Below are 23,874 nucleotides of genomic sequence, written 5' to 3'. Positions count from 1 at the left end.
GGAAGCACTACTCTGGAATACTACATTTAAATTCAATTAACTCTGGTTACATAGCAAAATTTACCCAAGAGGAAAATGAAAACAGTGGCATATTCACGTGCTATACTCTTTGAAAGAACTGAATATACCTAAATACTGCATATTTGAATTGTTACAGTGAGCTCCTTGTGAAGATTAGTTTGTGAAACTATCTTGCTTTTTCCCTTAAAAGAGGAGAAAAGAATTTCTCCATGAAAGACAGAATAAATGCATATGATAGACATTCTACATAATGGAGTGTCCAAATGGTTAATAGTCTAGCCCAGGCTGAATCAGTAAGTATAAGACCAAGTTCATAAGACCACAAGTCAAGTAGTTTAACAAATGGAATATTAATTGAACATTGTTTATGATGCCAGATCAATGTCCTTTAACACACAAAGCTACAGGGCAGGGTCCAGTTAATTGGAACCCTTGTATCACCTTGTGTACATGGGACTGGGGTACAAGGTGAGGCAATGGAGGCTACACAGGCTGAGAAAACACCCTAAGACTAGTTCACTGTTCAATTATCAACAGAGTCATCACCAGTGCTTACTTTTCTTATCTTTAAGGAAAGTCAAGTGTCTAGCATACTCTAAGGTCATCATACAAAGAGTTACTACATAATTTTGCCATCTGGGGAATGGATTTCTATATTTGTTCAGTTCACATTGCCTATATCAATGGTTCATTTCTCTTTGAAAGAGCACTGCTAAACTTGTGGTGAAAAGGACTTTGGAACCCACCAGACCTGAGTTCAAATCCTGACTTCAGCACTTCCCAGCTATGTCACTTCAAATAAGCTATCTGACATGAGCCTAAGTCTCCTTGTCTATAATATAAAGACTATAATATCTACCTCATAAAATTTTTGTGACAATAAAATAGGAAGTAGTATGTAGAGTACCTAGCACAATGGCTGCCACATAATAGGGGTCCTCAAATTATAAATTGTTTTTCATTCTTACCACTCTTCCCCAGAATAGTGATTAAACCATGGGTATTAAAGAGATACATACCTAAGTTTAAGGCCTTGCTCTGCCTCTTAGTAGCTACGTACCATGAACCAGTTTTTTTAATCCCTCCAGGTCCCTGTTTCCTTATCTAAAAACCAATAATAATAGTACTTACTTTATTGGATTATTAAGGATAAAATATAATATTAAGACGTTAATCCAGTGGCAGGCATATATTGTATTTCATCAAACCTAAGACTTCACCAACCTTAAGTTACATCCTGATTTTAGAGACATGCAAATATGGAAGAAAAATATGTGCATCTTGTTGATAAAATGTGGTAGTACACACCTAATACATATTAATTGTTGTTATATATAATTTATTGTTAAGGAGACTTGCATGAGACCAAGGTAAAACTTACAGAGATTGAAAAGATCAACAACTTTAGTCCTAGAGAGCTAAGTGAAATCAGGAGAGCTAACATTATGGCCACAATATAGCATGATTAACACAATCATAAAGCCATATCTGTGGTATGGAGATACTAGAGAAGAAACCACAATAAACTCTGGCCTAGGATTATGGGGCAGGAGATGAAGGAGATGAAGATGGAAAGAAAAAGTTTCACAAAGAATTGATTCATAAACATGGTTCTGAAGAATGAACAGAGTGTTTAACAGCTAGGAATGGACATCCCAGACAGAGGAGAAAGCAACTGAAAAATGACGAGTGTAGAGGGAACACGAGATAGCTCAGCAGTACTGGCATGCAAATCGCTTTCATGTTGGAAAAGAGCATTCGCAGGAATCCACATGGCCTGCAAAGATAAGCCCTCTTCATTCCCTGAAGGGATGGCTTCCAAGTAGAGGAATTTAAATCCATTCAGAGGAGAAACATAAAATAAATGTACGTAATCGCCTAACCCTGTAGGATAATATAAAAAAGATGAGAGAAGTCTCTAGGGCAAGAAGAAAAATAGACTTGCAGATCCTATTTCCTAAAGAAAAGTATGTACTAATCAAAGAACAAAAGATGACAAATTTGAGCGTCCTTCATGTTTCCAAGAGACTTGTTTCAAACTTGCAAATAGATCATTCTTAAAAAAAAAAAAACAAAAACACCATTAAGCACATTTCATTTACATTCTAAATTTTAAATTTTACTTTATTATCAGTACAATGATCCCATCTTGCTGGTCCCAAAGCACATTGAGTTTTATTCTAGTTCTTATGCTAATATCAGTTTCTAAATAACAACAAATGGATTTTGTACATATTCTGAGGTATTACATCTTTTTCAAATGTGTGGAAGATGTAATACCAAATGTTTGGAATCAGTAGACAGTCAAATTTTGATCCAAAAATTCCCATCAGAAAGATCACTATAAGAAGAACATATTATTCTTACATTAAAAAACTAACAACCCTCATTGAGCTATTCAATGTATAGGACATGGAACCAACCTCCTTGAATTTCTGCTGCACTCTTGAAATATTACACCTTGAGTTTTTTGTATATACCTTTTCCTGACCACTTTGCATATATAATGAAAATTCTGGAGGGCTAAGCAGAAAATGGAAAATATTGATTTTACCCATGTTGACAAATGCTGTTAACTTTTGAGTACCTTGGTTGACACTGTATGAAAAAGGGGTATTCTGAGATTCTCCCTCAGATGCTGCCAAGGGCCACAGCAGGCATAAAACCCTGCTGCCATGAAGCATATATGGAGTATGTCAAACAATAAAAACTAAAAGCAACAAACCATGGGAATAAACCCCAGATTAGGGGATTTATTCTCTACCTACAGGGTGATCCTTCCTGTAGAGATGGTATTTGAGCAGCTACCAATGGAGTCCCTTGACCCCAAGTTACTGACACCAGTGGTTTTACAGAAGCAGTGTCAGGGTTTGAATCTACCTGGCTGTTCCTCTCATCCTTTCTCCCCAACTTTGAACTATAAGTACCCAAAGGGACCAATCCTATTTTAAACTGCTCTTGACTATCAAAATCTTAGCTGAAGCTCACTGATGAATCACTGTGAAAAAGAGTGAGACTCAGCCAGATCAGAAAGGAAGAAGAGGACATTCACAACGCAGAAGACCACTCGCCCAGAGCTGGCCAATGCTCACCGGCTTTCTACTCTAGACTTTTGCTGGTACCATGACTTGTCTGAAGGCTTTCTCAAAATAATCTTTCTCCATTTAAAAAGCAACATCTCCCCCTTGGTTCCCTAATCCCCAATCCCTGGTTGAGTTTTTCTGCTTTAGTTGTGTTTTCTTCTCTGAAAGAATTTCCCCAAGTTCCCAACACCTTTCTTGGTTATGTTTAGGTTTCTGCAGCAATCAGTTGGGGACAACATATAATGATTTACAGCTTTGCGGCTTTCTTTACAGACTATTTTAAGACAGAGAGGGAGATTTTCATGTCACAGAATTAAGCTGTTACAGAAATAGAACAAGGGAAAGAATGTAACACCTTTCATTACACCCTTGCAGTTTTCCCTCCCTGTGCTTGGGGTGAGCAGTCTCCTTGGTTCTCCTCCCCGTGGGGTCATGACAGCTCTGGATCTGAGGCTTGGGCAGGATGAAGGGGCAAGAAAGTAAGGATGCGACTGGACAGAAGGAATTAGCAGAGAATCAGTAATAACTAACTTTCCCTGTTCCCCCAGCCATTCTTTGTCTTCTGAGAGGCTTAGAAAAAATGTTTCTAGAAACAATTGTTGCTCTTTCAAAGCAGGGGGGAAAAAGAGAAAAAAAGAAAGAAAGAAAATATCTTAAGAAGGAGAGGAAGGAAAGAATAAACCATTTATGAGTGCCTACCACATGCCAGGAAACCTGCTAGGAATTGTCATTAGCGTTAATTCACGTCACCTACAACCTAAATTCATTTAAGGAGGTAGTCATTATTTCCTTTGTCTATGCTGGTGAGAAAACATACTAAGAAAGATTGTGTGACTTACTAAAGGTCAAACAACTGGTAAGAGGCAGCTAGCTTGAAACTGATTTATGGACACCAAAATACCTTAAGGAAAGAGTTTTCAATGTTATGTCACTATAAATATTCTATTGCTGCATAGCAAATACCTACAAAGTTAGCAGCTTGAAACAACACCCATTTATTCTCTCAGTTATGTAAGTCAGAAGTCGTAGAGCTATTCAAATGGATTCTCTGCTCTGGGTATCACCTTCAAGCTGTTAACCTGGCTGAGTTCTCATCTCTTGTCTGGAGGTTTTGGGAAGAATAGAGTTCCGGGCACATTCCAGCTATTGGCCAAATTCAGCTCCTCACAGTTTTAAGACTGAGGTTCCCATTTTCTTGCTGGCTGCTGGCCAAGGGTCATCTCAGCTCCTAGAAGTTATCCTCAGGTCCTGAACACTTGGCTCTACATCTTCAAGCCAGCAATGGGGAATTTCCCTTGCATGTAAGAACTTTGACATCTACTTGCTTCTTTTTCCATTTCCCAGCTTTCCCAGAGCTGAAATATATGTGGTAACCTCACTTGGCTTTCTGTTCCAAGAGAAACTGCATCTATCTGGGGTCAGTAGCCCAGTCTTGTCCCAGGGCCAGCCCCCTAGTGTACTTTATGGGGCCAGGCAGATCAAACCTCTTTGTTTCACTACAACTGATGTTATCTCCTTGTACCTTCTGGATTCAAAGAGTCAGCCAGCCCTGGCTTCTCTCCCCAAGCTCCATGGTTCCATGTCCCCAGTTTTCCACGAGGAAGAGGATTAACCTCTATAGTTCACAATGCCAGTCATCTTTCATCTTCTCTCAAAATGTCTTTTCTCTTTTTTCCTTCCTCCTCGTAAAGATAAATTCAAGCATTCTTATATCACTCTTCTCAACCAGTACTAAATTTAGAGATCATCTCTATAGAGCATTGCTACAGAACAGCTGTATTAAGTGCATAATATATGATTTTAAGATTAAAGGCTTTGGAGTTCTACAAATTCTAGTCAAAACATTATTAAATATTAAACAAGTCATATTAATTTTGTTTAGAGAAATTTATAAAAACATTGCAGAACCTTTTAAAGTAGCTAAAAATCAACTCCCTTTCCTCCTCCCTCTGCTGCGGTGTTGTAAAATTAATGCCATCCAAAAAGTAAACATTTGTTTTTTGCTTTATTTTTGTTCATGTAGATTTTCACTTCCAAATTTTTTAAAAGAAAACATTTGGAGAATAATATCACTAATCATTTTCCACATGTAAATATTCATTGATTCATGTTCAGTTATCATCTTAATAGCCACTGAATGTGGAATTAACACAAGGCTTTATGAAATGGATTAAAGCAATGACAGAACATGCAAGGGACAACAAAAAAGAAATCAGGTGAAAGGAGGTGGAGAGGGAAGAGGAGACAAGAGCCATGAAAAAGAGTTAAAAACAGAACATTAACATGCCATAGAAAAGAGCAAAGATATCAGAATCATTATGCCTTGTTGGATCAGGCAGTTTTAGGATCTTCTATGTATCTAGAGACAAATTGCAAATAAACAGAATTATACAACTATCTGTCAAAGCTTTAAGAAATCCACATATTAAGCCATATTAAGGTCATTGGTCTAAGTCCCACTGTTTTGACCTGAGGATCTAAGAGTAAATGCAATTAAAGGGAATTTCAGAATCTGTAGTCAATGTAGAGCTGCCTGTTTGGATTTATATCCATACATAGGTAACAGTATTATTTTAAAGAGTAGAAAATTGTACTTTTTTAGGCCAAAAAAAAAAAAAAAAAACTGTGTGGTTTACTTACATACTAATGTGATTATGGTTCCTGAAGAATGAAAATTATACCAGATCAGTATTATCCTTTCAACAGCACTTTTGTCCTGAGTATTAGCAGAAGGAGCTAAAAGTATGGACATTTTCTTTAATATTTTCCTTTCTTTTTCCTGTCATTCACAGTCTTCTCATTTCTCGCAAGCCTCCCATGTCATTTTGATGTAGTTTTTTTGATGTAGGTTTCCTCAGGCCTCTGTAACAAAATACCACAGACTGGGTGGCTTAAACAGCAGACATTTATTTCCTCACAATTCTGGAGGCCAAAAGTCCAAGATCAAGGGAGGGTTTGTTTCTTCTGAGGACCTTTCTCTTTGGCTTGTCCATGGCTATCGATCTTCTCCCTGTGTCTTTACAGAGTCTGTTGTGTGTCTGTATCCTAACCTCTTCTTCTCATAAGGACACCAGTCATCTTGAGTTAGGGGGAACCCTAATGACTTCATTTTACCTCCGTTACCTCTTTGAAGACCTAATCTCCAAATAGAATCACATTCTGAGGTACTAGGGGTTAGGACTTCAACATATGGATTGGGTTGGGGACACAATTCCACCCATAACAGTGGTCTTTGAAAAACTTTGCTCTGAAAAGGAATTCTTATCTGTGGATATGTCATCTTAATCAATGATTGTTGCCCTTTTTAAGTTTTTCACAAGTGAAAAGCCTGAAAGAAGAATTTCAAAACCAGCAACTGGACAAGCAAAACCTTATTTCTGTCCTGAAATGTCATCTTCTATTTGTGACTTTCTCACATTAATTGTGACTCTACCACTGAGCCATCCATGAAGTAAACACGTTGCTGTTTCCTTTTTGTTTGTTTGTTTAAAATTTGCTTAATGTGTTTCCTTTAATAAGGGGGTAATAAAACATCGGTAAAATGTGGAAATAATACCATAAGCTTAGGCGAGCTCTAAGACAGCGTAACCAATGGTCTCCTGAAACTAGTATTTAAATCCTGCCTCTGCCACTCACATAATGCTAGGTTGCCTACTATTCAGCTCACTATGAACCTTAGTTTCTTAATCTGTATAATAGGAACAGTATTTTCTCTGTGGTGGCTTTGTCTGAAAGGAAACCCCAAACCTGGTGGGTGTGACATTGGCACACTTCTGCCCCCGTTGGCAAGTTTTGGAAATATGTGGGCAGTGGGAAGGGCAAAAATAAAACGTGGAAACTGTGAAACATAATCCATGAGATGCCTTCCTTGTAAAGCACACTAGCTTTTTAATTGTTAATTTTCTTGCCTCCTCAGTACTCTCTCTCCTTGTACTCTCAGTAGTCCAAAACAAACAATGCCAGGAAATTTCAGGAGTCATTCAGTTACCCCAGAGGAATTGCAGTTATTTTTTTATCTTTATTTTCCCTTCTCCTCTAAATCACAAGGATTTGTGGCAAATATCTTTGTGTCATTAATGAGGCCTTTTTTTATTTGCGATAAAATGCACATAGAATTTACCATCTTAACCTTTTTAAAAGCACAGTTCAATGGCACATTGTTGAGCTACCTGAAAAGAAAATAACTTTAGTTTTCCTAATTTAAAAAATAACTATAATTGTAAATAGTTCAGAGGGATGTTAAAAATCAAAGTAAAAAGTTATCCCAAATTCTACCGTCAGGAAAAAAAAAATCATTTTTTATTTTAACAAACAGCTGCCCTGAATGTCTAACCTAAACATTAGTTGCAGTCCCCATGACTGGTGAGAACTACATATATTTTGGCACTGACCCTAAGTGCACTGCTTCTCCACCTCCATTCTGTGTTTTTCTGCATAGTGTCCAAGCTGGCCACTGCTCTACCCCTTCACTATGCAAAATACTTCCAACTGAGTGAAGGGTGTATGTATAGTGGAAATTACCAATGCCTAAGACAACAGTGGAGGCAGCAGAGAAAAGCAATCAGTGTGAAATTTCATCTTATACATCCTGTTCTTTTAAAGAAAAAATCCCTAAGCCATTACTACTCCAAAGAAATTTTCACATACTACCATTTAGCCTCTGTGCAGCCCCCTTGCATTTCCCCTCCTGACTCTCTGGCTAGCTTGTAATCCCAACATTTCTTTCAATTTCTTATGCAGAAGAGTTCAGCTTTCTCTTTATCCCTTCCGTCCCCATCACAGCTACACCAAGGGAGCCTCATCTTCACAAGGAAACATACCGACCTAGCACAGATGATTATCAGATTTCCCAACATGATTCATTAAATAATTTATATTTTCTTTTAATAGATTTAGTGACAGCTTTATCATATCTTAAATTTCTGTATACAAGTCCATATCTGAATTCTGCTTCATTAATTCATATAGCTACTATTACATCAGACTATTTTAACTGCAAAATTTTCATAATATATTTTATTATTTTTTAAATTTTATTTTATTGAGTTACAGTCATAATATATTTTAATATGCAATTGATCAAGTATCCCCTCATTAAATATCCTGTATATTCTCGTGTATTTCTTCTTTCAGCTAAAATCTAATTTTGTCAAGTTTTACCCCAAATGCATTTATTTTTTAATCATTTGGGGGGGCGATAATTAGGTTTATTTATTTATTTTTAATGGAGATACTGGGGATTGAACTCAGGACTTCATGCATGCTAAGCACGTGCTCTACGACTGAGCTATGTATCCTGCCCCCCTATCCATAGTGCATTTTTTATTTTTTATTTATATTTAATGAAATTGTATATTATTTTTACATGACTGTGTCTTCCTATTCAAAAAAAGCTTACATATTAACATATGGAAATTAATAGCTTTTATACACACAGCCAATAACCACTTAGAGATATAAGGGTAGAAAAAAGTCCATTTACAATAGCAATAAAAAGATTAAAATACTTGGGAAAATTTAGCAAGAAATATGCAAAATTGTTTTTTAGAAAAACTTTGAAACACTCCTGAAAGACATAAAGTAAAGCTGAATAAAGAAAAAGTCTTCCCTTGTTCTTGGATAGGAAGACCCAGCATCTTAAAGATGTCAGTTGCCCCTAAACTGATTCATGAATTTAATGCAATCTCTCAATATACATACCAACACACTTTTAATGGAACTAGACTAGACAATTGATACTTAAACTTCATGTGGAAAAATAAACACATAAGAATAGGCAGAGAAACACTGAAAAAGAAAAGCTATGATAGAGGGAGTGGTGACTAACCCTACCATATATTAAAACACCATTAACCTCTATAATTAGAACAATGTGGTATCGGTGTATCAGTAGACTAGTCAAATGGAATAGAAATTTACATAATGGACTCAAGTACATATTAAACTTGAGTATGTGATTAAAGTGGCATCCCAAGTCACTACAGAAAAAAATAGACTTTTTTCATAAATGGGAATGGAACAGCTGTTTGGCCATTTGAAAACATAGATAAAGTTAGATCCATACCTTGCAGTACACACACACACTCATATACATATATCTTCCAAAGGAGAACAGAGCTAAATGTAAAAAATAAAATGACTCAATTACTAAAAGAAGACACGGTTGAATTCCTCACTGATTCAGTGTAGGAAACAACGTTCTAACCGTAAATAAAAATCCAGAAGCAATTTTTAAAAGATTGATACATTTGACTCCACAAAAATTAACAACTTCATTTGAAAAATAAATGTCAAAGACAAATGACAAACAGAAAAAATATTCACAACATAGATCATAGATAAAAGGCTAGTATCCGTAATATATGAAGAACTCCTAAAAACTGAGGGGTAAGGGATCAAAAACATAACAGAAAAATGGATAAAGATGTTCATCCTCACTAATGACAAGAGAAATGCAAATTAAAACAAACACTCTCTTGGCAAAGCTTAGAGAAACATTTGTTCTCATACACCGCTGGTAGGAAAGGAAACATAGCAGTTAAAACAAGAACATAATAGATGAGGGGAGAAGCCCAGTGTTGATCCCTAGTGATAAAAATGAATAAGACACACTCCCTGTCCTTGTATGCATAGTCTCTGTCCCCTGTCTTTGAGAAGAAAACAGTGCAGTAGTTAGACACATAAAGTATAATTTTAATGAACTGTGCTAAGTGCCAGAATGTCATAAGAACAAAGAGGGCACTTAACAGACTAGAAGGGAAGGACTTCCTGAAGGAAGTGATGCCTAAACTAGTACAGGTGAGCCAGGAGAGGAGGAAAGGGAAGAGCAAGTGCAAAGAGCTTACACTTCATCACATCAGCAAGACAGGGCCGTTCTGGTGTCTCAGGAAAAGTGGTAGCACTTAATTCCACGGCAGATAAAATCCTACCCGTGGGACCAGCATACCAGATGGCCAGCAGGCCGTCTCTCCTTGACAGTACAAGTTGGTCTCTTTAAATGTGAGCGGATATATTCAATCAGGGGACAGTGAAGTCTGGCTTGCCTGGGGGTCATTTGGATTTTTACAATCTGATCATTCTTTATTGATATCAAAGTTTCCTTCCCAGAGTATAATCTGATTCCCAAACTCCTAGAGAACACCTCACCACAGAGCCCAACTCAAGGTACATAAATGGTCAGGTGTGTGCATTTCAAACACATATATCATTCTCTCTGTAATGTACATAACAGCTTGTAGAGAGCAGTGACTGCTGAATATGGAAGCCAGGTAGTAGCGTACAGAAACGGTCTAGCAGAGGAGTGATGAGGGTCTAACTAGGGCAATCATGATGGGGGTGGGAAGGAGGGGCCGAAGTTGCCTGAAGTCACAGTCTTTCTCCCCCATACAGAGAAATTCCCTTTTTCATTATAAGTTTGAAGCCTGCAAATGTCTTACTCTAGCAGTAAATAAACATAATCAAAATATCACATATAGAATAGGATGGCTTTCATTTTTATATTTCAATTCAGCATTTGAGCACTGGTTTAGTATTTTTCTACAGAGAAAAATGACATATTAGTGACAATATTCATTGAAGAATTTACCTGGCACCATAACTGTACAGACATCATATCATTCTTAGGATTGTAACAATGAAAACACATTCATGAAAGTGGCAGAAATAAAAATAATGATCAGATTTCTCATTATGAATGAGCCTCATAAAATAAAATTAGCCACTTCTCCAAAAATGACACTTAGTACTTGGTGCAGAGGAGCTGGAAGAGCACAGAGAGCATTACAGAGAAAATCGAGCTCTTTTATGTTTGTTTTCTGTCAACTGTCTTAATTTTCCAAAGTTATTTTTCTCTTTTTTCTTTCTTATTTCTTTTTCTTAAATGTAATCTGTCAACATTGCTTATCACAATAAACTTTAATTGCTTTATATTAATAGACTGCTTAAATTAGTACCTTTAGTTCTTTTTAGGTGATAGTCCTCTCTCTTCCACTGTTTCCAACCTACTTCACAACTCTGTGTGTGTACATATATAGGTATACATATATATGTACATATATAATTTACAGTATGTTTTGCAGTACACCTTCAGTTATTACATAATATGGGCACATCACAAGAAAAAGACCATTTTTTTCTATGAATGTTTGTCTAGCAGCTTAGGAAATGATCTTTGCAAATTTATCACTTGCTGTTGAGTTATAGAATCAATAGTAAGGTTGAGATTGCAACAGCATTACCTAACTTCAATAGCGAAGAACTGTCTCACACATGTGAGATGAGAATCTGATTAAACTTACCGAAGTTTTCCTTTTAGAAGTGATGTACATTTTTAAAATTTAGGTATCTGGTATTTTATGACTTGCTTGAGAATTACTTAAAATCTTATACCACACAGGCCTTTAAGAGTATTTGCCTCTTACCTAATGCCATCTGGTGTAGATCAGCTTATTATATATAGCGTCATCTCCAAAGAATTCTCTATATTATTTATAAATATTATAATATGGGTTGTAATAAGTTATGAAAAAATGCAAACACATCTGGAGGTCATTTAACAAAAATCAATAAACCCTTTATGGTCTGAGCTGTTATTCATATGTTAATCTGATTGGCTCACTAAACATTTCCATTGTTTCACTAAACATTGCTAGTTTGTCCAAACATGTCTCAGAGTAGATCAAAAGACTCAGTAGCTACATAAAGCACTAATTAAGTTTTTCAGAACACTATTCCTTAGAAAGCTGTAATCCTCTTACATTGGTGAATATTTGAACAATAGAAGTGTGAACATAGAAATTAGGGCAACAGAAATGTGAACACTTCAAACTACGCAGGCAAAAGGAAACACCATGGGAGAGGATTAGAACTCTTATCATCTAGGCAGCCTGTATAAGCGAAACTACTCATTAAAGATTGCTTTGCCCAAGTTTTCTAAATCATTACTTCAAACCTCAAATCCCTTTGTCTGTACCAATGTAACTATCAGAGATTCCCATAAAAAGAGTCCCTTGTACATTTTCAAACCACCAAAACCTCAATCACACATATTTATAACCCTAATGGACTTACCCTTGCAAAATTCCTATTGATTTCAGCAGGACACATCCATTCCCCAGAGTACAGTCAGCTTTTCTCATCTACTTTAATGAGAAAACATTCTATTAATAAAGCAGGTGGCAACCATTACAAATGTCTTATTAAATATTAAATAGTGGGGGATTTCTCTGAGCCAAGGAACATAAATAGGCAATATCCATTATGTATCCTGTACTGGCAAAGTCGCTCTTTTATAGACTCTCACCAGAATTGAGTGGTTTGACATCTCACCCTAAAAGACAGGAAGGTCACTGTTTCTGACAGCCTGCCTTGTGCCAAGCACAGTACGAGACACATTTATATACATTATGATTTTACTGACAAGTAACTGAGGTTCTTACAGGTCATAATAAATTACCTACTAAAGGACACATAATTATAAAAGGTCAGACCAACTCCAAAGCCCAAGTCCTTCCCACTTTACCTCACTGTGCACAACCCTAACTAGGGGTACAGAACACAAAAATGTAAAGGCATTCTAAATTAACTCATATGTCAGCCCAAGTGTACAGAGAGAACATAGCTCCACTTTGAAGTTAGTATGATTTTTCTCATAAGCCCCCACCCTCTGGGTAGTAGGGGGAAAAAATCACTGGACACAAAATCTGGTTTAAACCTTAGTCCACTCCAGTAGCTTGAACTGTGTCTGCAGGTAGCATCTAGTGGATCCTCCTCACCATACTCTCTCTGCCATAGAGCAGCAAGGCTCATGTTCTAGATGGCCAGAAAAGTGGCACCGGCTCTGCTCCACAGATAGAGTGCTTTGAATTTGTTCCTTGATATGCTAAAGGCGAAGAATACAGGATTTTAGAAAACCCTTTCTTGTCTAATAGCCTGGCTTGCAAAACTATGGTCTTGGAGAAAATTTGAATCCAGGAGCTAAATTTCTTCACCTTCTTTCTGTCCCCACCCAAAATGGGATTCCTGGACCAGCCAGAGCTAAGGTTACGTATTCAGAAAGGCAGAAGAGAAAAGCATGTTAATAAATTTCAAACTAATTTTGCCAATCAATGACTTAATAAGAGAAAAACAAACAACCCAATCCAAAAATGGGCAGAAGACCTAAACAAGCAATTCTCCAAGGAAGAAATACAAATGATCAATAGGCACATGAAAAAATGCTCAATATCACTAATTATCAAAGAAATGAAAGTCAAAACTACAATGAGATATCACCTCACATCAGTCAGAATGGCCATCATTCAAAAATCCACAAATGAAAAATGCTGAACAGGCTGTGGAGAAAAGGGAACCCTCCTACACTGCTGGTGGGAATGCAGTTTGGTGCAGCCACTGTGGAAAACAGCATGGAGATTCCTCAAAAGACTAGGAATAGACTTATCATATGACCCAGTCATCCCTCTCCTGGGCATATATCCAGAAGGAACCCTACTTCAAAAAGACACCTGCACCCCAATGTTCATAGCAGCACTATTTACAATAGCTAAGACATGGAAACAGCCTAAATGTCTCATCAACAGATGACTGGATACAGAAGATGTGGTATATTTACTCAATGGAATACTATTCAGCCATAAAAACTGACAACATAATGCCATTTGCAGCAACATGGATGTTCCTGGAGAATGTCATTCTAAGTGAAGTAAGCCAAAAAGAGAAAAATACCATATGAGATCACTCATATGTGTAGTAAAAAAAAAAGAACATAAATACAAAACAGAAACAGACTCATAGACATAGAATACAAACTTGTGGTTGCCAAGGGGGCAGGGGGTCAGAAGGGACAGACTGGGATTTCAAAATGTAGAATAGACAAGCAAGATTATACTGTATAGCACAGGGAGATATAGACAAGATCTTGTGGTAGCTCACAGCAAAAGAGAATGTAACAATGAATATATGTATGTTCATGTATAACTGAAAAATTGTGCTCTATGCTGGAATTTGACACATTGTAAAATGGCTATAACTCAATAAAAAAGGTTAAAAATAATAATAATAATTTTGCAAATCATACAAGCATGGTGGATGTGGCTAGTACAATAGAAACTCAATTTTGTGAAATTATCTTTCATTTGAAAATATAAACTTTTTGTCATGAGTATATCATCATATGTACTATGGAAATGAACAGTGGATAATAACTTGTTGCAGAATCTTTTAAAAAGGTTTTCCCCTTCAATTTTTAATTAAAATGTTTAACTATTAAATGAAGAATCAAGTCACAAAATAAATCATATATATATATATATATACATATATATATATATATATATAATTTTCCTCACAGTCCACTCCCTTGAGGTAGCAGAAGTAATGTAAGCACCCTAGTGTGTATTTTTCCACACCTGCATCCACACTTATACAAATATATAAAGACACACAAAGATACAAATAGGGATTTTTGTATCATTATGTAAATATACACATTACTCTTCAACTTACTTTTCTCATTTAACAGTCGCTAAAACCGAATTCTTAAGTTGGTTAAAACAAAGTCCCACACAAATAGTAATGGGCACATGTCAAGATTTCATTTGACTTATTAATGAGAAAATAAGCAGAATGACAATATTGATTCAATTTGGATAGGAGAAACTTAGGCTTATATAAACCAAAAAAAGAAATGCCATAAGTAAAACTGCTAGATTAAATGTAAAATTGGACATTGCCCTACAGGGAAATATAATCATAACCTTTGGAGTTATCTCCTTTACTATACAGGAAAAAAAAATCATACCTTACTAGATTTCTACAAGTTAACCTTTAACTTTCACTGAGCTGTAAAATGGCTGGGCCCTAAAAAGTTCTAAACATTATCAGGCTAAGTCTCTCTTCCTTGAGAGAGAGCTCGATGACCCTCACACTGGCTTGTTAGAAAATGCTATAGCAGGATATTAAGATCATGTAATCATCTTTTTTGCCTTATTTACAAGATTTGGAAAATGTTTCCTAAACATAATAGATCATGGATATCCCTCTGGAGATTCAGTTCACTTTTTAATAAATGTATTATCAACTCGTAATATAAATGTTCTACAAATAAGCCAACATTCTCCCTGCTGATGGACATACAGGTTTCTTCCTCAACATTCTGGCCACTACTAATAATGCTATTTTAATATCTTTGTATATATATTCTTTCATAGTGATGTGCCTATTTCTAAGACAGAATTCCCAAAGCAGAGGCATCAAAATTTTAAATATATAGATAATTTAGTTTAATAGCTATTGCCACACTCTTTTTTATGAGTTTTGACAGTTTGGAACTTGTTCTGTGAATATTTTTTATCCTTGCTAAGTCAAAATAATCCTAACAAGATTGAAAAATCCTAACTGATACCCTTCTGTCTGTGTTATCACTCGAAAAGATAACAAGTAAGTTCATGCCAAGAACTTAATGACAATGACTACTGAAACTATGAATCAAAAAAATTAAATAAGCATATACATCTTTATTCATTCACAGTAAGATGTTACTTTTTAAAATTTGCTTCTCTTGGTGATTCTAATTCATTATATTTGGTACTACTTGGCACTGTTGATTTATAAATAAATAGTATGCCTTTTATTAATCTATAATGACTACTTTGTTTCTTGTCTAGTTCAAGAAAATCCTGGAGTAATCAGTCTGTGCTCTCATTGTTTCCAAAACACGTGGATCAATGAATATGCAATGGCAAGAAAAATGCCATATTCTTCACCAGGCTTTTAAAGTCTAATATGAAGCATTTGTTAATTTTTTTTGGCAGGGGGTAGGTAATTAGGTTTATCTATTTCTTTGATTTTCCAGTGGAGGTACTGGGGATTGAACCCAGGACCTCGTGCATGCTAAGCATGTGCTCTACCACTTGGGCTATACCCTACCCGCCCCTCCTTAAGCATTTGTTAATACAGAAATAATTAAATATGTTATATCCTTCACTATGATTAAATCCCTCACTATGATTAAATATGTTATAAACTGATTAACTATATTATGGTACATCCATATTCTGTAATACTATACAGTCATTCCTTCACCTGTAATGTGCCGATCCAGCCTTTGTGTGCCAGGACTGTTTCAAACACTTGAAAATATAAAAGTACTTGAAAACACACCCAATTATAGTTGAGAGGACTGAGTCTGTTTCTGTTTTGTTATGTTTATTTGTTTTGTTTTTTAGACTCCACATGTAAGTGAAATCATACAGTATTTTGTCTTTGTAGGATTTATTTCACTTAGCATAATACCCTCCAGTTTCATCCATGTTGTTGCAAATGGCAAGATTTCCTTCTTTTTCTGGCTGAATAATATTCCATTGTGGCTGATAATTATAGCGTCTTTTAGAGCCTAATTGAGAAAAATCAGGGAAGAAGAGATTGGGTCAGGAACATATGTCTTTGTAACTCTCTCCACTTAACTTCTACACTTTCTACAACCAAGCAGTTCTGTTCTCATCTATCCCTCACCCTAAATACATAGCAGTAATTATTGCATTTATAAGTCTACATTTTTTTTTGATTACACATTAGTTTGACCTTCAAAACTGTAATTCCTCAAGGCCAGAATTTGGGGGGTTTTTTCCTACACACTCACTATGTTAAGTGGTATATTCCTTGAGCACTCACTAAATACTTGCTGATTGAACATCTGATGAGACTAGCTCTGATTTCAAGGGATGGCTTCCAAACTGAAAAAATAAAATTTCTGCCAGCACAGTGGTAACACCCTGCCTAAATAAACAGAAGTGATTTGCATTGCTTTACTCCTATGATTTATTCTGGTTTTGATCTTTTTTAATCAGCATACCACTTCAAAAACATTCTTAGTGTGGCTCAGTGCAAATAACTCCAGTAGGAGATGGTAGCCTCCCTCTATGAAAACCAGCCCAGCACTAAATCCTTTTTTTCCCCAGGTCCCAGTTAGATCCAAGATCAACCCAGAGTGATACAAGCCAGAGATACAAGCCAAACACAATGCCCTTCCCTCAAGAATTTTTCCTAACTGTTCTTTTTACTGTCAAAAGATAAACTGAGGTGTATTAAAAATGTTTCTTTGAGCAAAAATTGAATCAAATCAGGCAGCACCAAACCAGAAGTGGTTAGGAGCATTCCATCAACAGGAGCTCTGGCGAGATACTTCTACAAAGAAAAGGCAGAGGCAAAGTAAGGAAAGTATTGATTTGCTATAGCTTAAAGCCTATTTGGCTATTTGTGATTGGTTTTCTTTAGGATTCAATTTCATAATCTTAAGGCATTTACAGGCTTAGATTTTTATTTGTTTATATAGGCTGCCACACCATTAAAGCCACCTCAGTCTAATGGCCTCCTTTTTTAATTAATTTAACACTATCTTTGTTGTGTGGCTTTCAGAAGACCCCTGAATAACTGAATGGAAGGTCTAATTGTAGGGTAACTGATCAGTAGTAGTCTTGAATGACTTTTTTACAAACCCTCACCAGATTATGAGGTAGTAGTCTGTAGGTTACAATAACTTCCTCAGTTCTTATGAATATTGAATATGAGTTTGAGCAAAATTTGTGCTATGAGTAGCTTATAAACTATGTTTACAGCCATGAATCTGTACTGAGCTGATAAGGAGTGATTCTCCTCCTACTTTGCTACATGTATGATATTGTCATTTTACATTTACAGTGGGAATAATCAAGATTCAGGTATGCCTTGCAAACTGAAGGAATAATAAAGGAAAACATTAAGAAATAAAGTGGCTAAATATAGAAAGCCCACTAGATGAGAGGTGTTGAATATCCAATAAAGATATCCATGTGGACATGTGAGCTAATTATTCTTGGCACTGTCACACTCTCATCTCTTACTTCTGACTTCCTCTGCTACCTTCTCTCTTCAAATTGACAGAAACTATTTCCAATCTCTATCTAAGCTACATTTGTCCAATTTTCAGAGTGGTCAACACATACAGGAACCCAATTTAAAATCCTGGGCAGATGAATACTATGGAGTAGTGCAATCCATTAGCGCCCTTTCTTCCCAAATCCTCAGTCAGGTTCTATCGCGGTGTGCCCATGACCTGACCTCCAGCTGCAACCACCTGCAAATCTTTGCCTGAGGTCTTTCTCATACAGCAGAAGGGAAGTGCAGGGAATTAACAGCCCCTGGAAGAAGTCTCTCTCCAATGATGAATGACAATTGATGCATAAATACCCAGTTCTTTTGCCCTTTGGGATGAGAGCACTGTGAAATGTATGTTCTACGTTAGCTCTCAGTGCTCTCCAGTGGGATGAAGCTCTAGTTTTCCAAAGTGGTAACTTGCCTTTATTGGCTGCCTTCCCATCCATATTTCACATCTTCACTTCCTTACTGATGTTTACTTGGATTACCTCTCAAATAAACTAATTGCACTCAGATCTTTGTTTCAGGGTCTGCTGCTGAGTGAACACAAATCAAGACATATGGCAATAATAATAGTTATCATTTGTTCAGCATATGCCATGTGAGAGACACTGTTCTAAGGGCTTTATGTATGAAGCCATTTAAATGTCACTCAGTTGGATAGGTAGTTACTATTACCATTATCCCCAGTGTACAGATGGAGAAACTGGAGCACAGAGATGTTAAATACCTATCGTTTGAACCTAGTCAGCATCAGAGCATGTGCACCTATACTGTGTTGTGCTGCTCAAATGGGCCTTTGAGGAATAAGTTAAATTAAAATGAGAAAGCAATAAAATCAGAAATCCAGAAGTCACAACAATTAATTCATAAGTTCTAAGAGACTGACAGAGGAAGAACCAGCAGACTGGCTACTTGTTGAATAAGAGGTAAAGAAGAAGAGAGGAGCAAAACCTAATGCAATGACAGAGGAGGTATGTCCCCTAAATAAAAATAGCATTGGCTCTGGAAGATTAAAGATGGCTGCAAATGTTTTGCTACTCCTCCTAAGATGTGGAGGCTCATTTCCCTCTCCCTTGAACCTGGACTGGCCTTAGTGACTTGCTTAATCAATAGAATACATGGGAAGTAGTATTGTGATCCAGTGCTAAGTCTAAGAAGTCTTGCAGTTCTGCCTGAGTCTTTTAGGATGCTCTTCTCTGGAAATCCTGTGCTACCATGTAAGAAGTCTGACTAGCCCGAGGCTGCCATGCTGGAGAGTTACTCCGATTGACACTGTCAGCTGAGCACAACTTACCAGCCATCACTGAGAAGTCCCCAGCCATTTTGGACCCTCCAAACCTATAGTGTACAAATCTGTCCCAGGTGCAGACAATAAAAGGGGTACATTACATGTACAGAATTTTAAAACAATAATAAAATAAACAAAAAGTTGATCTGCTTTTAATTATTAACATGAGCTACCACTTCTAAAAGATACAGTTACAAAACTTAAACACTTGAAAAAATTTTCTGTTGGCCTAATTTCTAAATTGCTACAGTTACTGTTTAGTTTTAATAATATACATGTAAACTTCAAATTAGCCTATTTATGCTACTTATCCTTTAATAAACATTGTATTCTGCATGAACGTTAATGCGGAGAACTCCTAGTTATACAGTCAACCTCCAACACATCTAGGCTCAGCAAAACATGTTTATTTCAAGCTCTCTAAAAAGGGGAAAACGTCAGTTCTTCACCTGTGTAGGGAAAAACCCAGTTCTTCCTTAGCGTGTGTTTCTTCCTTGTGTATCCTCTCGACTACTTTCCAGAATACTTCACTTCTGACACTTCTGGTCAGCAAATGTGTAGAGGTTTTTCCCCACAACAAGAAATTCTCCATACCAGCTGGGTGTTTTACAACTTAATTCTGACACTATCCACCCAGAAATAACATCAGATCCCATGTATTAGGGGTTCAGTCCTACAAGACTGCTCCCCCAACAGACATACACACACACTTCAGATGCCAGTCACAAGCCCACATTATCACCAAGCTTCCAACTAGCCAGCTATAGATCAGAGGTCCCAGTTACCCCCTCATTGGGTTCAACTAATTTGCTAGAGTGTCTCACAGAACTCAGGGAGATGCTTGCTTACATTTACCATTCTATTAAAGGATTTGATAAAGGATACAAATGAACAGCCAGGATGAAGAGTTGGATAAGGCAGATCTAGGAGGGTCCCAAGCACAGGAGCTTCTGTCCCTGTGGAGTTGGGTGCGTCACTCTCCTGGTGCAGATGTGTTCACCAATGTTGAAGCTCCCAAACCTTCTACTACTGGGATTTTATGAAGGCTTCCTAACATAGGCATGATCCGTTATTAACTCCATTCTAGCCCCTCTTCCCTCTCATATGGATGGAGGGAAAAATTCTAAACCTCTAATCATGGCTTGCTCTCTCTGGTGACTAACCCCCATCTAGGAGCCACCCAGGAGCCCACCCAGAATTGCCTCATTAAAACAGGAGTTGCTCCTAGCTCTCTTATTACTTGGGATATTACAGGGATTTTAGGACCCTGTGGTCAGAGATGAATCGAAGACCAAACTTTAAGACAACTGGTGCTCCTTGTGTTATCACTTAGGAATTTATAAGGGTTTTAGGAGATCTCTGCAGGGAACTGGGGGCAGTAACATATATATTTTTTTTTAACACTCTCTTTGTGGGTTTTGTAGAGTTGTGTGTTCTCCAATCCCTTGGGGACTACATATTTCTGCATTTAGATGATAGACTCGAATAAACATTGAATGATAGCACAGTAGTTGCAAAAACAAAGAAACAGAATTTACATTCCTTCAGTTCCATCATTCTATCTGACCGTTTGGAGTTTTATTTTTATTCAAAAAATTCTGAAACTGGGAAACAAGTGCAAATTGCAAAGTGTAATATTGTTAATGTTTGGTAAATGCAAATTTTAGTCCATACATGAAACATTGGCTGAATTTAAATAGTATCTCTATGTAAAATCTGTTCTTTTATTTTAATTGTTAATTATTTTAAACCTAAAGAACAAATCAAGAAAATAAGGTGTTTTATCAATAGTACAATTTAGTAATTGCCTAAATTATATCATTTTCAAACTTCTAAGCTTTTGTAAAATTCATTTATTAATTATTGGACAATTATTTACTTAAAATATTATTATATAAGACTATACCCAAAAGTTCAAGCTAGGTAAATTAGACTGAAAAGCTATTGAATAAATAGTTGTGCTTTTTCCCTGTTTTTGTACTGTAGTATCTATTTTATATTCTTTTTGGAAAAACTGGTATGATTATTTATACAAAATTCAAGAAAAGAAGTTTTCATTGTCTCTTTCTTTTGTGGACTTTATTATCACTTTGATTTCATGATATTACTGAAAATAAGAGAATACTAAAATGACCTGTTCTGTGCATCATGTGGACAGACATGTCAGACCAGCTCAGGAAGCAGTTGAATATCACCAAGTGACCAACATGAACACCATGTATAAAAGAAGAATCACCTAGCCAAGCCCTAAGTAAATCTCAAAGTCATAAGATATAATAAGAGTCATTGTTCCCACCCACTGAGCTTTGGGATGGCTTAAGATAATGGCAAAAGATAACTAAAATATTTACAAAGCTGAAAAAGTAGGTTTGTAAGAGGCTTCACATTACATAAAGGGTTTCACGTGGTTGTGGGTTTTTTCATGCAAAGCTTGAGTTTATTTAATTTTTTTAAATGTCATATGTAACGCTAATAAGCAGTAGTTCTCAACTGACAAAGTTCCCTGACTGATTCTGATAAACTCACTCCCCAGACCACCATATTCCAACATCCTTGAGAACTACCGAGGTAAAGGAAAGCACTCACTAAAGATGAATGGAAATGTATCATAATCTGAGAGTTTTGAGAGATCTGGATTTAATTACTTGCACCTATCATGTGGCCAGCACTCTGACAGGCACTGAGACGTAAGAATGGGCAAGACAAGTCCCTGTCCTCATGGAGCTTATATTCTGGTAAACTGTGATAATGAATTTGCTTATGGATGTATTTTATTTCAGAGATCACTGGCATATTCAAGTGGCAGTATACAGTAGACATCCAGAAATAAAATTAACTACTAGCAGACTAAAATGAAGGTTCAGATTGTGAAATGATGCAGATTTTGGTCTATGTTTTACTCAGTGATAACACTTAAGTGAAATTTTTAACTGTGTGCCTCCTTATTAACTGAAAGTCCAACATAAGCATCAGCTACACCTGGATTCAGATGCTCAAAAAATCAGAATGTTGCTCTCCTTTTCTGTCCCTTCCAGCTGCTTTTCCTAGCGTTAACTTCTTTCCCAGGTAGGCAGCAGCCATGGCTGAGGACAGCTGTTGGTTTATGGCATTCAGAGTCCACACAGTACTTGGCACAGAGTAGGCACTCAATAAGGATTTGTTAAATGATTGAATCTCAGTTACGATCCCAGATTTTAAAAAGTGGCCCTCCCTCCCCCAGCATCCATATGAAAATACCAGATGAACTCTGATTGGTCCTGTTCTGACAATGTGTCCATACCTGGGCCAATCACTATACACAAAAAGATGGGTTTTCTTAATCTGATTCATATGTAAACAGATTAGAAGTCATCACTGTAATCCTTTGGCATGGGAAAAGCGCAGTTCTTAAAAGGTAAATATACCTAGCAAACTGATGAGAGATATTCCCTACAGTATGAACGAGAAAAATCCAGTGGCCCCAAGAATAGAGTTTAAAAAAAAAATACTCACAATAAAAGGCTAGTAAAAGAAAGGGTCAAAAAGTAAGGAATAAACCAAAAGTAAGTAATATTCTAGGAAGTAAGGAATAGAGATGGTTTCAACTAGCACAAGAGAACTCAACAAAGCCAAATCTAACACTAAGGGAGAAAAAGAACCAAGTGAGTGAAAATCCCAAAATAGTGTGACTTGCTAGATATTTTAGAAATATATAATGAACATCTACTATGTGCCAATTCTGTACTAGGGACTAGAAATGTATTGGTATCTTCTTGTGGTTTACGGTCTCTTTGGGGATATAAAGAAGCAACCTGGCAGATACAGGATGAGAGCTCTGTCTATGGAAAGCACTTGTGGCAGGAAGCACAGGACCACTGCCACAGCGCCTACAGCGTATTCTTTCAGACGTTCACTCTTGACTCTTGATCCATAAAACCAATCAATCAATAATCAAAAGAGTAAATGAAAATAGAAATAAAATATAAGTGTTACGTTATATTTCTACTAGTGTAAAACTGTCCTAAACTGCTATGGATGGCCATTACTATGTATCCATCTGATATAAACATGGAAAGTGGCTTGCAAACTGCTATTATCAACTCCATGGTCCAAAGGATATGTTTACAGTCACATACATATCCCAAAATATTATGAGGTTGCCCAAAAGATGTGCTTTCATATTTTAACTATAAGCAGTGTGAGGTTCTCTGAATATTAGAATTAATGTAGCATGGTTAATAAAATTATCTCTAAGAAATCAAAGACATAAATAAGTGGAGGGTATGCTGTGTCCATGTATTAGAAGACTCAACATAGCAGAGATGTCAGTTCTCCCCAAATTGATTTATGGATGTAATGCAAATCCTATTGAAATCCCACCAAGGTTTTTTATACACACAGACAAGCTTGTTCTAAAATTTATATGGAAAGGCACAGAGCCTAGACCAGCTAAAGCATCTTGAAAAACAGTAATAAAGTGGGAGGAATCGTTGTACCCAATGTTAAAGTTTACTGTATAACTATGGTAATCAAGACAGTGTGGTATTGGCAGAGAGATAGGATCATAAATCTATGCGAGAGAGGAGAGAA

The sequence above is a fragment of the Camelus bactrianus genome, chromosome 2, assembly GCF_048773025.1.
Source record: "Camelus bactrianus isolate YW-2024 breed Bactrian camel chromosome 2, ASM4877302v1, whole genome shotgun sequence".
Classification (NCBI taxonomy): Eukaryota; Metazoa; Chordata; class Mammalia; order Artiodactyla; family Camelidae; genus Camelus; species Camelus bactrianus.
Note: the sequence above shows the minus strand (reverse complement) of the source record.